This window comes from Pistacia vera, unplaced genomic scaffold, assembly GCF_008641045.1.
Source record: "Pistacia vera cultivar Batoury unplaced genomic scaffold, PisVer_v2 Contig1045, whole genome shotgun sequence".
In the NCBI taxonomy this organism is placed as follows: Eukaryota; Viridiplantae; Streptophyta; class Magnoliopsida; order Sapindales; family Anacardiaceae; genus Pistacia; species Pistacia vera.
The window spans coordinates 352,050-369,669 of NW_022195077.1; the positions used below are offsets into that span (position 1 = coordinate 352,050).

The following is a 17,620-nucleotide window of genomic DNA, read 5'->3' on the forward strand; positions in this document are numbered from 1 at the left end:
CCCAAGAGCAATAACATAATTTCTCTATTTGATATAACTTGCACCCTAAGCAAATTATCCAAGAGATATTCTCCAAAATAGGAAGTAGAATCAAAATTGAATGAAGAATAAGGAAGTCAATTGAAATTAGAAAGTGAATACGAATAGGATTTGATCCCAAAGAGGAAAGAGATCCTATATTCTCCTAAAACAAATGCATTCCTTCTTCTACTAGTACCACATGATTTGCACCACTCATAACCATCTCAAAGTCCCCCAATCTTAATCTGCCAAATCCTACCATCCCTTACCTTTACCTCACTACCACCACAGTCTCAAACACCTCTTAAATCTTCCTCCTCATTCTCTGTCTCCTCATCGCCTTCGCTCATCAATGCTTCATTTCCTCTGACTCTAAACTTTTCCTCAAGGGTCACACCCTCATCCATTGTTTCGCTTCTCTCCAATCCGCTCTTGTTTCCTTCCTCTTTCTCATCCTCTCCGTTTCTCTCTTAATCTCCGAGTCAATTTCTCTCCTTCCCTTCCCCTCTAAACTTTTCTTCGCTCTCGCTACCGTTGTTTTTTACCTCCAATATTCTATCTCCTCTGTCGTTGCCTCTGTTCATACCTCCCATTCCCACGATCGATTGCGCCTGCACCTCGGTTGTGTGCCTGACTCGTGCACCATGGGTCATACCAAATTGTGCGCCTTTGCTGTCTCCTTGGATAGATCGCATCGATTGTTGCCTCACCAACCTCCTTGCTCACGCGACTGCCTCTGCGCGCGTTCGTTGTTTTGTTGATTGTGGGTTGTGGCTTGATTGTTGTTTGTTTGTTAGAGCGGATTTGTTTGAATTGGTTGGGTTTGAGTTTGGGTTTCTGAAACTAGTTGTCAGTAGGACCAAGATTTTAAATGTTTGGACTCTATGTGGTTTTATCTATACACAATATAATCTCACAGATTGAAGGTGCTAAAATGGATTAAGAAATAAGAGATATTCTCAAATAAGTATGTATTCATTCCCATTGTCTTATGGTAAGTAAAGGTGTTATGATATTTACACACGTTTAACCAGTTTGACTCCTGCTAATTGTGGTGCTAAAATTTTGACTTTCAATACATCTAGGGGTCACTAGAATCTATTGAACTTGTGAAACTTTGGTGGAAGATCACGATCACAACCTATAACTCACTGCATGTTATTGCTAGATTCAGTTCGAATGGCTAACCGCCTAACCCAATGGGGTTTGAACCTTTGTTAAGAAAGTAAGGTTTCGAAACTTCATAATGTATATTTTATTCTGTTGAATTTTTTTTCAAGTGGGCACCATTTTCAGCCAACAACTTGTTTAGCAGGTTTGCCCTGGACATTTATGAAGCGGAAACAATCCCTGAAAAGAAGGACATGGTTGCTCAAAATCCTCTCATGGTGTCTGAGGTGAAAACACTTTTACTCTACCATTTGATATTTCGGTTCCAAGTTTTCATGTCTCTCTCAGGTAACTAACTTTAATTGAACCCAGGTTCCTCAGCAAAGGAACAAAACTGATTGCGGATATTTTGTCCTTTCTTATATAAGTAAGTTTGTGCAATGTGTCCCAATGAATTTTTGCGTTACTAAGGGCTACCCTTACTTTGTAAGTTATGTAGTCTTGCTTATACTGATACTTATATATTTGTTCTAAGTCATATTCTGCCAGCAAGACTCTAATTGCTTGTGTATTTTTTATTTATTTTCTTTTCGCCACATCATATGAAGGAGGATTGGTTTGGTCACGAAGACTTACAATCCTTCCTTGACAAACTATTGTCTGACATTGTGTTGAGTGATTTGTGGATTTGTTTATGTTTGGTTTTACTTTTTCTGAGACTACATAGTAAGTGCATAATTGTTGAAGAACGATGCAATATATAGTTGAATTGTGTTGGATTGATGGGTTGATCTGGAGGAATTTAGAAACAGTGGATAAGGTAACAAGAAATAATCAACAAGAGAGTAGATAATTTTATGAATTTATTTGTAAAATATAACTTTTCCATTTACTGTTGAAGGAAATGAAATTCATGTGTTATAGAATATCTCCTATGAAATGGGAAGCTAATTTATTTCTCAACCAGAAATAAATGCGAGTGATTATATAGTTTCATATATGCATGGCAATGTATATTCAATTTCATACTTTGAATTGGTGTAATCTAAGAAAAAAGTCTGAGTTGAACAAATTATTTGCCCAAATATGAATAAAGATAAGATTTGACTCATTAAGAAATCACCTGAGCCTGCAGTAGGGCAAGATGGAGGATAGCCCCCGGTCATGACAATAAAAAGGTGCCTTTTTAATGTGAGACCCTGTCATCTGGACCATGGGCCATCCCACAACTACCCTACTGCGGGCAAGGGGCTTTCCACATGCAACCCATCATCTTGGGCCTCCATCAATCCGGATATCCCCACCCCTGCAAGTGGGTTTCTTTCGCCTTCACCACCTCTCGAACACAAGACCTGCAGGCTAAGTACTTGTGACAAGAAAGGTGAGTACCATCAGGCTAGCTTGTCACAAGTACTTAGCCTGCAGGTCTTGTGTTCGAGAGGTGGGGAAGGTGAAAGAAACCCACTTGCAAGGGTGGGGATATTCCTATGAGTGGGCCACATGGAAAAACCCCTTGCCCGACGGCCCAAGGGCGGGGTAGTTGAGGGATAGCCCATGGTCTCATAATAAAAAGGCGCCTTTTATTGTGGGCCGTGGAGTATCCCATATATCCAAAAGAAAACGGTTATAAAGTAACACGATCGGCTGAACCAAAAAGCCCAAAAGGTAAACAAAACACAAGCATAAATGCCTTAGCAAGAGAGCATGCAGGCTCAAAAGCAAAAGGAGCACGCAGGCTCAGAAGCAAAAGGCATAGACGCCTGGAAAAGAGCACATAGGCTAAAAAAGCCATAGATGTCCATAAAAGAGCACGCAGGCATAGAAAAAAAGGTACATACGCCTAGAAACGAGCAAGTAGGCTCAACAAAGGGAAAATGGTAACTAGGATCTCTGCCTTTTCTTTTTGCTCTTCTTACCCTTCGATGTTGACTGATCTGGAGGGCGAGGGGACTGGGACTAGAGCATGGGCCACTCCATGTCAAAGTGAAGGTCCACCTCGACGTCTTCAGCAAAGGAAGGGAAACAGCCGTTCCAATCACTGGATAAAGTTGCGTCAACATTCATGTTGCAGGGGGCAACATGAACTAAGGCTAACGGCCCTTCTCGGTTGTCCACGGAGGAGTCATTGCTCGAATGATCCCTCGCCACCCTTTTTAGGGCTTTGGAGGGCAAAAGGTTAAGAGCCTCGATTATCAAATCACCCATTGGGTAAATCCTTCGGGTTGGAAGTTGAGGCGATCTCTGTCCCAAGGTTGTTCGAGAGCTTGGTGCTCACGAGAAGGGTATTTGAGGCCCTAGAAGGGCTCGGATGAGGAACACTCAATGTGGCCTCCTCAGGGGCCTTAGGAGGCTTAGGAGCTGCCTTTGGTAAGTGACAAACATGGCCAAACTCATAGCATTTTGGACATTGCTTCGGCTTCTATTCATACTCGACATCAACTGGGATTGATTCGCTCTCACTCGTGAAAGTAAATCGATGCAGGATAGGCTTGGCAGCGTCGATCTCCACACACACCTAAACATAATCAAGCCAGGTGAACTCATAGGTCGATTGGTTGCACAATAACGAGCGACCAATTACATCTTATGCACCATAGAGCAAAAGACAATCCTGACAATCAGATCTAGAATGGGACTTTAGTGACCCAGGAAGATCTAGGAGATTCATAGGGTTGCTATTGAAGTAGGATGATGTGTTTTCCCCCAAACATCTAGGGGCCATCTACTAAAACTGAGCGAAGGGCGGCTTCTTCCTTGAAACGGAAGTAGAACGGTTCCCCTTGGATAAGACTTGTCGAAGTCCATAAGTTATCCACACACGTGTGGCAATGAACTTGACGGCATGAAAAGACATTTTGTATTTGGGAAAAAAAAAAACTCTCAAGGCAAAGGTGCCATTGGGCTTGACCCTTCTTGATCAAATCAATTAGAAGCAAGATTTCCGGACTATCCCCTTCCACATTGTGGTGAGTGTAGGGAAGTGTGAACGGGGACTTGGAGTAGGTGACATGTAATTTGTCGCCCATGAAGAATTGGGTTGAAATGGACTATTGTTGGAGGGGGCAATTGATTGGTGTTGGCTTGGGTGGCGATTGGAGGTGGAAGGGTGTGATTTGGTTGGATGGGGCAAGAAAAGAAAGAAACAACTTTAGCAGCAAGTGAAGCGTAGTGGGAAATGGTCGACGGTCATCACAAGACCTTTGATGGAAAATACCAGTATTACACAAAGTTGGATGTTGTTCATGGATTATGGATAGAATACGTGCGTATTCAAATATCCTTCATATATACCTTTGCCAAAAGTATAATTGTTTAACCAAACACAGTATTAATTTGTACCCACTAATCTTGTAAAGGGTATTTCAGTGAAATAATATTTAAGTATTTTGTAATTACTACCAACCAAACACATTAATTATTTATACAGTCTACACGAACCAAACACAATAATAATTTATAATAATTAATCTTCAAGGTTATCTATCTCACTAATAATCCTATCTTTTTAGTAATATAACATTGTCAAAACCAAACACACCCTAAATACAAGGAATGTTTTACTAGGCAAACTAACGTAACGAAAATATATTCTCACCCAAATCTTATCTAGGGTTATATTATTTAGAACCCACTTAATTAGTCGGTGAAACAAATTTTTAATGTAAATGAAGATATAAAAATGTATTTACATATTAATATTTAATTAAAAAAAAACACTTTTTTTTTTTAAACCTTGAATGACTACGATGATTTCTATTCTAAAATTTAATCGCACAAATATACTAATTTTATATGTTCAATTTAAAAATATTTTTAAAAAATGATGACAATGCTTTTAGAGAAAATCGTTTTTAGAAGAGATATAGTTTTGGGGGGTTCCAATTTCAGAATGATGCAAATTATCAATCGCAGGAGACTAGGAAAGTCAGACCACCCTTAATAGGCTCTAAATAATATGTTCCTACTCCTAAAGTAATTTGAGTGGCTCAAAAAGTTTCTTCGTAATTTTTTGAAAGGCACTTTGGTGTTTAGAATACCTAATAATTGTTTGTGTTGCAACAGTTTCGTGACGTGTTATGTTTTCTCAAATCAAATCCGACTCATTAGCTTATTGGGTCTAAATCTTAATTCCCGAACCCAAATGTTATTTTATCGTGTTAATCAAACCCAACCCAATAAAGTTTTGCTAATATTTTCTATAAATTTTTATAATTGAACAATGAAATATAATTCGATTGAACTCTTCCAAAAAAATTTATAAATGTATAATAATTTATATATCTAAACACATAAATATTGAAATGTATATAAACTTCATAATCATATACTCACACACATTGTTATTAACCTTTTTTTTTTTTTTTTTTTTACAAACCTAATAATATGAAGAAAAAAAAAATGCAATATTAAGTCTCATTCTCAAATTTCAATGCAATGTATAAAATATAATTTATTTTTCCGCTAAAGTTTCATCTTTGAACTATGTACAAATATTAATAAAGCATTACACTTTCACATCTTACCGTTAATTTATAAATTCATAAGTAAAAATTTAAAAGCAATATTATTCATATTAATTGAATTTGAAAATGATGACTATGAGATAGAAAATGAAACTTTTTGTGACTTTGAATAACAATAGAAATTAGGAGGAACATTAGAGATTTTAGCTTAAAATTTTAGAAAATAAAATAAATAATCAAAATATGATATCTTATTTACTTTACTTTTTAAAATCTATAATTAATAAATTCAAAGTTGAACTAGTCAAACACTTTTTTAAGACAAAACCCTAATACAACCCAGTTATGAAACGAGTTACTAACATGTTGACTTATTAATGACCCTAACCATTAAAGCTAAAACCAAACCGGCTTTTGACGAATGTGTTCGTGTTGTCGGGTCATGACCATTTTCGTCAGGCCTTGTTCAAATGTCTAGACAAATTTGGGAAAAAAACCTTCGGAACTTTTTGGGTACTTTGATGCGTAACTTTTTAATTTTTTTCTAGAGTAGATTCAAAACACTGAATTCAAAAAAGGAATTTCTCAACAGAAGGATACAGTAACTCCTATATATAATTAAAACTACTGGTAAAATAGGTAGAATTCATAAATGTGTAAAACTAGTGTTAATTAATAAACTCAATTAAAATTTGACACAATTTTTATAATGAAAGAACCAATCCATCCAAATTCTTCTAATAATGAACAACTTAAGTAACAATCTAAACAAACATTTATCTACCAATTGTTAGTTTTAATATTAGGTATAAAGGTGACATATCACTCTTACATTAGCCCTTAGATTAAGGTTCAAGTGTTTCCTTGAGACCCTAATGTTATAATTCCAACCTAAATCAATCTAATCAACAACCAAAATCTAAACACACAATAAATCACAAAGCTAACAAACCACAACAGCAAGAATTTACCGTAGTTCAACTATCTTTTAAGAGATAGCCTACATCCATGTTAAGCTCCACAATTGAGAGGCTCTTTGCACTAATTGATCCTTTGTTCAGTTTACACATACAACACTCAACTCATTTCTATAGATCTCACAACACTCTCACCTCTCTTGATACACAATTGTAGACTAATCACTAGGAAATACTCAACTTGGTACTCCTAACCCGAGACTAAGCAAAACCCTCAATATGTGATCACTTGATCACAACCCATAACACAACAATCAAGAATTACAGATGAAAGAACAACGAAGAACCCCAACAGAGAAAAACACACAAAATGAGAGAGAGAAAAATTCTATTGCTTGATTGAGGTGCCACGTGAGAGAGGGATGCTTTTATATGGCTGGGCAGGTGTCACATTGAGAGCCGTTGGATCTCTCTTCTTGAATCAATGGTCACTAAAGGTGCAACCAAAACGGTAGCATATGGGCAAATCCATACGACACTGTTTCTGACTTCACCTTTAATAATCTCCACCTTGAAGTCAGTCTTCAACAGTAACACATCAACCCCTTCTAGTGCAGAGAACCATCCTACAACTGTTTCTCAGCTCTATCAACCCCTTCATCCAATATGCAACATATTCAAGCAATGCTTGAATTTTGCTATAGTAACTACTTTTGTCCCCATCTCTGTAGGGTTTTCTTTGGTTGAAACCTTCCTCAACTCTATCACGCCCTTTGCAATTAAGTCTCTGACAAAGTGGAACCTAACATCAACATGTTTGGTTCTCTCGTGGTATACCGGATTTTTGCTCAGATGTATGGCACTCTGACTGTCTGAATAGATAACGGCCATACTATCCATTAGCCTTGCCTCTTTCAAAATCCCTTGTAGCTATAAAGCTTCCTTGAATACATCGGTCACAACCACATATTCTGCCTTTGTGGTCGACAAGGCTACCAATGGTTCCAGTTGTGACTTCCAACTGATACAGTTACCTCCCAAGGTAAAACAGTAGCAAGTTGTTGATTTCCTTATGTCTCTATCCCTTACAAAATTAGAATCTATAAAGCCAACCAGATCAAGTGCAGAGTTTCTTTTACAATAGTTTAATCCCAATTGCAAAAAAACCATTAATATATCTAAGCAGCCATTTCATTGCAATCCCATGTTCCATGCCAGGGTTAGCCATAAACTGGCTGAGTAATGAAATAGCAGAAGAAAGATCTGGTCTTGTGCTTATCATAGCATACATTATGGACCTTATTGTGTTAGAGTAAGACACATTTTCCATTTTAATTAACTCAGTGTCAGATTTGGGGCATTGTATCTTACTAAGGGTGAAGTGACTTGCTAGTGGCAGATTTACTGGTTTAGAATTTGAATTCCAAATTTCATGACTAGTTTTTGTAGGTAAGAACACTATTGGATTCTTAATTCATGGGTTTTCCTATTTCTTTCAATAACCATTCCTAGAATCTTCCTAGCACACCCTAAATCTTTCATAGCAAATTATGAATTCAGTTTAGATTTTAACTTAGTTATCTTTGATGTAGATTTGCTTATTAAAAGCATATCATCTACCTATAGCAACAGATATATAGGCATTTTATAAGTAGAGGCAAAGTAAAAACAACTATCGTATTTGCTCCTAGAGAACATAATAGTCAACACAAAGGAGTCAAACCTCTTATACCACTGCCTAGGTGATTGTTTGAGGCCATACAATGACTTATGCAGCATACAAACATGATTAGGTAGTTGTTTATCCATGAAACTGGTGGGCTATCTCATGAAGATTTTTTCTTCTAGCTCACCATGTAAGAATGCAGTTTTACATCTAGTTGTTCTAATTCTATCTCTTGGTGAGCAACTATGGATAAAATTATCCTAATGGTTTTAAACTTAACAATGGGTGAAAAAATCTTATTGAAATCTACCCCTTCCCTTTGTGTATAACTCTTAACAACTAGGCGAGCCTTATATCTTAAGGGTTCAGTGGGAGTCATACCTTCTTTCAATTTGAAGAGTCATATGCACTCTACTAATTTGTGATCTTTGGGTTTAGGGACCAAAGACCATGTGCCATTAACCTTTAAGGATTCCATTTCTTCATTCATTGCTACCAGCCACTTCTCTTTCTCTTTGGACCTCATTGCCTCATCATAAGTCTCTGGTTTTGTCCTCTGTATTTCTGTACTAGCAAGAAGAGTAGTGTAAATTAAATCTGCATAAGAGTACCTAGTATGTGGCCTTAACTCTCTCTTGTTCCCATCCCTTGTCAACTGATATTGGGACAAGTCCTCTGGTTGGGGTTCTTCAGCTTCCCCTTCTTCTTCTTTAGCTACTTGATTAGGTTGGAAAGGTTGTGCGAGATGAGCAGTAGCTTGATCAGGTTATTCATCTGGGTGGGGCAGATTAGGGTACTGCCCCGATGGCTCTACCTCAATTTGTGTAATCTTTGGTTGAGTGGAATGTTGGTTAATCTTGCTCATTGTACATGCATCAATATTAGTGGATTTGCAAGGAAATACTATTTCATTAAACACCACATCCCTACTCACAATTACCTTTACCCCTAGGGATTCTCTATCCCACAACCTATAGTCCTTTGTCCCCTCTTGGTAACCTAGGAAGAACACCTAATTGATCTAGGTTCCAATTTCCCTTCAACTGTGTGTGCATAGGCTGCACACCCAAAAATTCTTAAGTGATCCAAGTTTGGCTTCCTTCCTGACCATTTCTCCTTAGGACACATGAACTCTATGGCACTAGATGGGCTTCTATTTACTAAATAAGCTACTGTGGTCAAAGCTTCTCTCCAAAATGTTTTTTTGTAGGCCTGATGTGAACGGTAAACACCTCAGATTCTCTAGTAAAGTTCAATTCATCCTCTCAACAACCTTATTTTGCTGAGGGGTTTTTCTTATAGTTCTATGCCACAAAATACCCTAATCAGTGCATAATGTATCAAATTTAGTATTATAGAATTCCAAGCCATTGTCAGTCCTAAGGGCTTTGACGTTTCTATCTGTTTGGTCCTCTACTAACAATTTCTAGCTCTTGAACTTAGCTGGAGCCTCATCTTTGGTTCTAAGTAGGTAAACCTAGCCTTCCTACTATAATCATCTACAATTGAGAGAAAAATAGCTATTTTCCCCATGTGATTTGACCTTTTCAGGTCCCCACATGTTAGAGTGTAGGTATTCTAAGCAATTTGTTGCTAGGTGAGTTTCTTCGGTGAAACTCACCTTGTGTTGTTTACCTAGAACATAGTTTTCACAAAAGTCAAGGCTTGTTATGTTATCTTTACCAAACAACCCCTGTTGCCAAAGAATGTTCATTCCCTTTTGGCTTATGTGGCCCTTCCTTAAATACCACTTTTTAGTTACATTTGGTTTTGAAGAGACAAGTGCAGTATTAGGATTCTCAAAGTAGTATTGTCCACTTAGTATATACAGGTCATTCCTCTTTATACCCATTAAGACTATACTGTTATTTCTATAAACATTCAAACAACCATTTTCAGGCCTATAACAGTAGCCAGATTCACCTAGGGTACCTAGAGAGATGAGGTTTCGTTTGAGTTCAGGGATATATCTAACCCTAATTAACATTATAAACCTACTATCATTCAATTTTAGGGTTATACTGCCCACCCCCTGAACTCTAAATGCATTATTATTCCCCATGTATATTGTTTCATGCTCATTAGTTTCAAAATTTTGGAACCAATCCCTACTAGGACTCATATGAAATGAACATCCTGAGTCTAGAACCCACTCATGAACCTGATCAGTGTTAGATATAGTGAGAACTTCAGTTTCATTTATGATGCCACTATTAGAAGCTAGGTTACTTTCAGTGTTTACTTGTTTTTGTTCTCTAATCCAGCCATAACAGTTCTTCTTTAGGTGTCCTGGTTTATTACAATGAAATCACTTCTTAGTTTCAAACTTGTTCTTATTAAAACCCTTTCCTTTCTTTCTATTCTTAGCATTGGTAACTTTCTGAGCACTACTTCCTAAATGACCTAAATTTGATCTATTTTTCACAAACAGATTACTCCCATTATGTTTTTGAACCTTCAGTTCCAACTCCCTAGCATTTAAGCCAGCAATGATTAAATCAAGGCTGGGAACAGTTCCACTATATTGCAGAGCATTCTTAACTACCTGGTAATCTTTAGTTAGGGAATTAAGCAAAAACATGGTTAGATTAGTATCCCCTAATGCTTGGTCAGTCCCTTTCAATATTATGGTCATTTTTTTAAAATTCATCTAGGTTATCCTCTAGTGACTTAGAACTTTCAATTTTATATACAAATATGGCACCTATTAAGAAAGCTAAGTTTGGAGAAAACTATAAAGCATAGAGAGATTCGAGTTTACCCCATAACATCAGTGGTGTGTTCATACCATTGACCTTTTTGAGGACGTTGTCTGACATGTTCATCACAATAAGGTTCTGAGCTTTCTCGTCAACCTCTGCCTTCTTCCTCAGCTTCTCTTTCAGCCACTTCATTGTATCCTTCCCTAGTGCAATAGCGACCTTATTATGTGAGAGCAACACCTTCATTTTCTTCTTCCAGCTATTAAAATCTATTTTCCCATCATATTGGGTAATCTCCATGCATGTAGTAGTCATGGAGAGATTTTGTTTGGTGCTGGTTTCAAAAGATTTCAAGAAACCCTAGTGTTTTACCCAAGATTGTTTGATATTCTAACAATTGACTACTCGGCTAGGAAACTTAACTTATCTAGAGTATCAAAATCGTAACAGATCAAGAAAGCCCCAAATTTGACAAACCCTAAAAAATTCAAGAACCACTCTGATTCCTAATCCCTAGAGATCGAAACACCCTAGATTGTTAGAAAACGGTGGATCAAGAACTCTTTCACAATCACCAAACTTCAGACTAAAGAAATCTTTCTAGATCGACAAACCCTTGACCTCCAAGATTTGAAAAGAATCAACTACTCAACTTTGATACCACTGTTATAATTCTAGTCTAAATCAATCTAATCAACAACCACAATCTAAACACACAGTCAATTACAAAGATAACAAACCATAACAACAAGAATTTACCATGGTTAAACTATCCTTTAAGGGATAGCCTACATCCACGTTGAGCTTCACAATTGAGGGGCTCTCAGTACTAATTGATCCTTTGTTTAGTTTACACATACAACACTCAACTCCTCTCTACAGATCTCACAACACTCTCACCACTCTCTTGATACACAACTGTAGACTAATCACTAGAAAATACTCAACCTGGTACTCCTAACTAGTGAGTAAACAAAACCCCTAATATGGGATCACTTGATCACAACCCAGAATACAGCAATCAAGAATTACAAACAGAAGAACAACGAAGAATCGTAACAAAGCAAATCACACAAAATGAGAAAGAGAAATTCTATTGCTTGATTGAGGTGCCACATGAGAGAGAGATGCTTTTATATGGCTGGGCAGGTGTCACATTGAGAGTCGTTGGATCTATCTTCTTGAATCAATGGTCATTAAAGGTGCAAGCAAAACGATAGCATATTGGCAGATCCACCATTTCTGACTTCACCTTTAACAACTAATTTAAGGTTTGTCATATGAATATAATGTACTTAGTATAACACTTAAAATATACACTCATATATATAGTCTTTTGTTATGCCAATTCGCGAGCAATTAACAACCTAATCACTCAACACAATAACAGATTAACACACACAAAAGATCAAACACAAGAACAACCAATTTTACCGTGGTTCACTTATTCAAATATTGAATAAGCTACATCCATGTTGAGCTCCAGGAATTTAGGGCTCACTGCACTAGGAATCAAGAGTTCTTTACATATTACAACAATACCCAAAGAATCGCAAAACACTCAATCTTTAACAATCACTCAAACCCTTAATCTCTAGAGAAACCTGAACCAGCCTATCTAATCTTGAAGGAAACACTACCCTCACCTTACAATTATACAAATTGTATCTTAGATTATACAGATTTGAGACAAGATTAAAGAAACCCTAACCGAGCACAAAGAACCCTAATCGCATGAAAGAGGAGAGCTTCTAGATCTGAAAAAAAGCTCGCTTATGTAGGTTGACTTGCTGGGATGAATTTTGGCCATTAGATTGTTGATTGCTTCAATGGTCAGGATCATCTCATATGAGTATTGAAACGGCAATGTATGGATAAGTGTTGAGTGCAAAACGTCAGCGTTTTAGGCTTCACTTTAACATTTCTCCACCTTGAATCTCAAAACCTTACAACTTCAGATATCCTTAATGCAATAGACCATCCTAAACTCCCTTCACAGCTTAGTTGCCACCTTACTTCACAAACAGCAAGTTTAAGCAATGCTTGAACTTGGCAACAATAATAATCTAGGTACCCATATCAGCGGGATTATCTTCAGTTGGAACTTTCTTCAAGTTGATCAGCCCTTGGGCAATTAAATCTCTAACAAAGTGAAATCTTACATCCATATGTTTGATCCTATCATGATAGACAAGATTCTTGTTCAGGTGAATGGCATTTTGGCTGTCTGAATAAATGGTTGTTGCTTCATCAATCAAATCTACTTTGGACAAGATTCCTTGAAACAATAGTGCTTCTTTAAACACAATTACAACAACCACATACTTTGCCTCAGTTGAGGAGAGTGCCACAATAGGCTGAAGCTAGGATTTCAGCTCACACAGTTCCCTCCCAACATGAAGAAATAGGAAGTGGTTAACTTCCTTGTGCTTCTATCACTTGCAAAGTCAGAGTGTACAAAACCCACAAGATTAAGTGAATTACATCTCTTACAATATTCCAAACCAATATGTAAAGTGTCATTAATATACCTAAGGACCCATTTAAGTGCAAACCAGTGTTCTGACCCAGGATTAGACATGAAACGACTCAGTAAAGACATGGCAAAAGAGAGGTCTAGCTTGTGCTAATCATGGCATACTTAACTGACCCTATTACATTTGCATAAGGGGCCTTTTCTATTTATTAACTCAAAATCAGTTCTAGGCATTGGGATTTACTAAGTATAAAATGGCTAGCTAAAGGCATGGACACTACCTTAGATTTAGCCATGCCAAACTTTGAAATCAGTTTTTGCAAGTAGGAACTCTGAGTTAGTTTCAGTTCATGGCATTTTCTATTCCTATGTATTACCATTCCAAGTATCTTTTTAGCACATCCTAAGTCTTTCGTGTCAAACTCAGACTTAAGTTTACCCTTTAATTCATTTATTCTATACTTAGATTTGCTAATCAAGAGCATGTCATCCACATATAAGAGTAAATACAAAGGCATGTCATTATCCAAGGCAAAATAAAAGCAACTATAGTATTTACTCCTATTAAAACCAATGCTCAAAATGAATGCATCAAACCTTTTGTAACACTGCCCAGGGGACTGTTTCAATCCATATAATGACTTATGTAGCAAACACACATGGTTGGAAAGGCTTTTATCAACAAATCCAATAGGTTGTCTCATGTATATCTTCTCTTCTAAGTTACTATGTAGAAAGGTGGTCTTAACATCTAGTTGCTCTAGTTCTAGGTCATAATATGCAACTACAGACAACATGAGCCTAATTGTTTTATACTTAACTACTGGTGAGAATAGTTCATTAAAGTCTATGCCTTCCCTTTGTGTGTAGCCTTTAGCTACAAGTCTAGCCTTATAGCTAGGAGGATCAGAAAGGTTTATATCTTCTTTTACCTTGAATAGCCATCGACATTCAACCAATTTTGATCTTTTGGAGTTGGGACCAGGGACCAAGATATGTTGACTTTCAGTGACTGCATTTCTTCCTCCATTGCAGCCTGCCACTTATCCTTGTCCTTTGATTTGATTGCTTCCTTATAGCTATCAGGTTTAGTCCTCAACACTTCAGCTCTAGCCACCACTACAGTATAAATTAGATCTGCATAGGAATATTTGGCTGGTGGTCTGATTTCCCTGTGGGTGTTATCTCTGGTTAGTTGATACTGTGCTAGAGGTTCTTCTTGGGTTGGTTCAGGGTTCTCAATTGGTTCATCGTCATGATCATGATCCAAAGTTGCCACTTCATTTTCTACATTTGGACCTTCTTCTTCAGGTTGAGCACTTGAGGGCTCCACCTCAATTTGTGTCCTTACAATTTGTTCTTGACATATAGAGTCAAAGCTAGAAGTACTTGCATTAGGGTTAGCAGTTTTGCAAGGAAACATATTTTCATTAAAAATGATATCCCTACTAATGATTATTTTAACCCTTGGTGCATTTCTTTCCCATAATTTGTGCCCTTTAGTCCCTTCCTAATATCCAAGGAACACACATTTTAGTGATCTAGGTTCAAGCTTACCTTTTTTTGTATGTGCATACACTGCATACCCAAGACCCCAAGGTGGCTCAAGTTAGGTTTTCTTTTAGACCATATCTCCTCGGGGTACATGAAATCTATTGCACTAGAGGGACTCCTATTGACTAAGTAGGCTACTATGTTGACGGATTCTCCCCAAAAGGTCTTGGGTAATCCTGATATAAATAATAGGCATCTGACCTTCTCCAACAAGGTTCTATTTATTTTTTAGCTACCCCATTTTGCTTAGGAGTTTTCCTAACTGTTCTATGCCTCAATATGTCCTGATCACTACAGTAATTGTCAAACTCTGAATTATAGAACTCTAGCCCATTATCCATCCTAAAACTTTAACCTTTCTATCCACCTAATTCTCTATAAGTGTTTTCCAGCTCTTAAACCTATCCAAAGCCTCATCCTTAGTCCCAAGTAAGAATATCTAGACTTTCCTACTATAGTCATCAACTATAAACAAAAAATAACTACCGCCCCCATGAGATTTTACCCTTTCAAGTCCTTAAAGATCAGCATGCAAGTATTCTAAGCAATTAGTGGCCAGGTGTGTTCCCTTATGAAAACTTAGCCTATGTTGCTCCCCCATTATACAGGTTTCATATAATTATAGATCATTGATGGTATCCCTACCAAACAACCCTTGTTTACTTAGAGTATCTAAGCCTTTCTGACTCATATGGCCTAACCGTAAGTGCCATTTTTCAGTAACAGTGAGGTTTGTAGTAAGTAGTGTAGTATTTAAGCAATCAAAATAGTGATTCCCAAACAAGATGTACAACCCATTCCTTCTTACACCAGTAAGAACTATGTTGTTTGCCTTATAAATACTTAAGCACCCATTTTCAGCCTTATAACAACACCCAGACTCATCTAGGTTTCCTAGTGAGATCAGATTCCTCTTAAGTTCAGGAATATATCTAACCTTAGTTAGTTTAACCAATTTCCCATTATCCAGCCTTAAAGTTATGCTACCAACCCTCTAACCTTACAAGCATTGTTATTACCCATAAACACTATGTCAAGTTTACTAGGTTCAAAATCTTGGAACCAATTCTTGTTCGGACTCATGTGGAATGAGCAACCAGAATCCAGTACCCATTCCCCTATAATATCAGACTTAGACACTGTCAGGACCTCTAATTCTTCAATACTATGTTTGGTGGAAGCGAAATTACTCTCAGTGTTAGCATGTATCTATTTTTTAATCCACTAAAAATAGTTTTTCTTTAAATGGCATGTTTTATTATAGTAAAAACATTTTTTGGTTTCCCCATTAGATTTGTGTGTGTTTTTATCCTTCTTTTTGTTCCTAGGGCCATTGACATGATGGGAATTACTACCTATCTGACTTGTTTCTCCCTTAACCTTAATAAACATATTATTATCACTCCTCTTTTGAACCCTAAGTTCTAACTCCCTAGCTTTTAACCGAACAACTATTAATTCTACACCAGGTACAGTACCCGTGTATTGCAAAGCATTCTTTAACACTTGATACTCCTCAGTTAATGAATTCAAAAGAATCATGGCAAGACTAGAATCATTGAGCTCTTGATCAGTACCCTTAAGGACTAGGGTCATTTTCAAGAACTCATCAAGGTTTTCCTCAATAGTCCAATTGCTATCCATTTTATAAGAAAAAAGAACCCTTCAAATATGCAATCTTAGGTGCATATTGTAAAGAGTAGAGAGATTCAAGCTTACCCTAGAGGCCGATTAGGTTTCAAATCCATTGACTTTTTGCAGCACACTGTCAGAGAGATTCATAATGATCAAATTGTAGGCCTCCTCATCCACCTCGACATTCTTCTTCAGTTTCTCCTCTGACCACTTGGTGGCATCTTTTTCCAATGCAATAGCCACTTTGTTGTGAGACAACAAAGCCTTCATCTTCTTTTTCCAACTGCCAAAATTGATCTTCCCATCATATTGGGTGATCTCAACTCTAGTTGTACTCATGGTTGGACCATGGTGTTTGTGTTTGGTGATTACTCAACAAAACCCTAGAAATCAAGATTGATTTCTGATTTTTCACGAAATTGATGACACGAATTGAGGGAATTTCTAACCCTAGACTCCATCGAGACTAGTAATCAAGAAATCCCCAATTTTTGACAAACCCTAGATTTCAAAATCAAGAAACCCTAGAGATAGACAAACCTAACCAAGCTCTGATACCATTGTTACACCAATTCATGACCAATTAACAACCTAATCACTCAACACAATAACAAATTAACACACACACAAGATCAAACACAAGAACAACCAATTTTACCATGGTTCACTTATTCAAATATTGAATAAGCTACATCCACGTTGAGCTCTAGGAATTTGGGGCTCATTGCACTAAGAATCAAGAGTTCTTTATAGATTACAACAGTACCCAAAGAATCGCACAGCACTCAATCTTGAACAATCACTCAAACCCTTAATCTCTAGAGAAACATGAACCGACCTTTCTAATCCTGAAGGAAACACTACCGTCACCTTACAATTACACAAATTGTAACTCAGATTATATAGATTTGAGACAAGATTGAAGAAACCCTAATCACACGAAAGAGGAGAGCTTCTAGATCTGAAGAAAAGCTCGCTTATGTAGGTTGACTTACTGGGATGAATTTTGGCCGTTAGATTGTTGATTGCTTCAATGGTCAAGATCATCTCATATGAGTCTTGAAACGGCAACATAT

The 17,620-nt window shown here is 37.1% G+C and overlaps 1 long non-coding RNA gene across 2 annotated transcripts; it reads left to right on the top strand.

The window, feature by feature from the left end:
- The first annotated feature begins 223 nt into the window (after positions 1-223).
- LOC116127453 lies at positions 224-1,638 on the top strand. 2 transcript variants are annotated; one of them, XR_004127614.1, is made up of 4 exons: positions 224-1,015; positions 1,107-1,246; positions 1,337-1,418; positions 1,504-1,638. It is a non-coding gene; the product is annotated as an uncharacterized LOC116127453 (long non-coding RNA). The 2 variants fall into 2 exon arrangements; XR_004127613.1 differs by having other exon boundaries at positions 224-1,246.
- Positions 1,639-17,620: the final 15,982 nt, after the last annotated feature.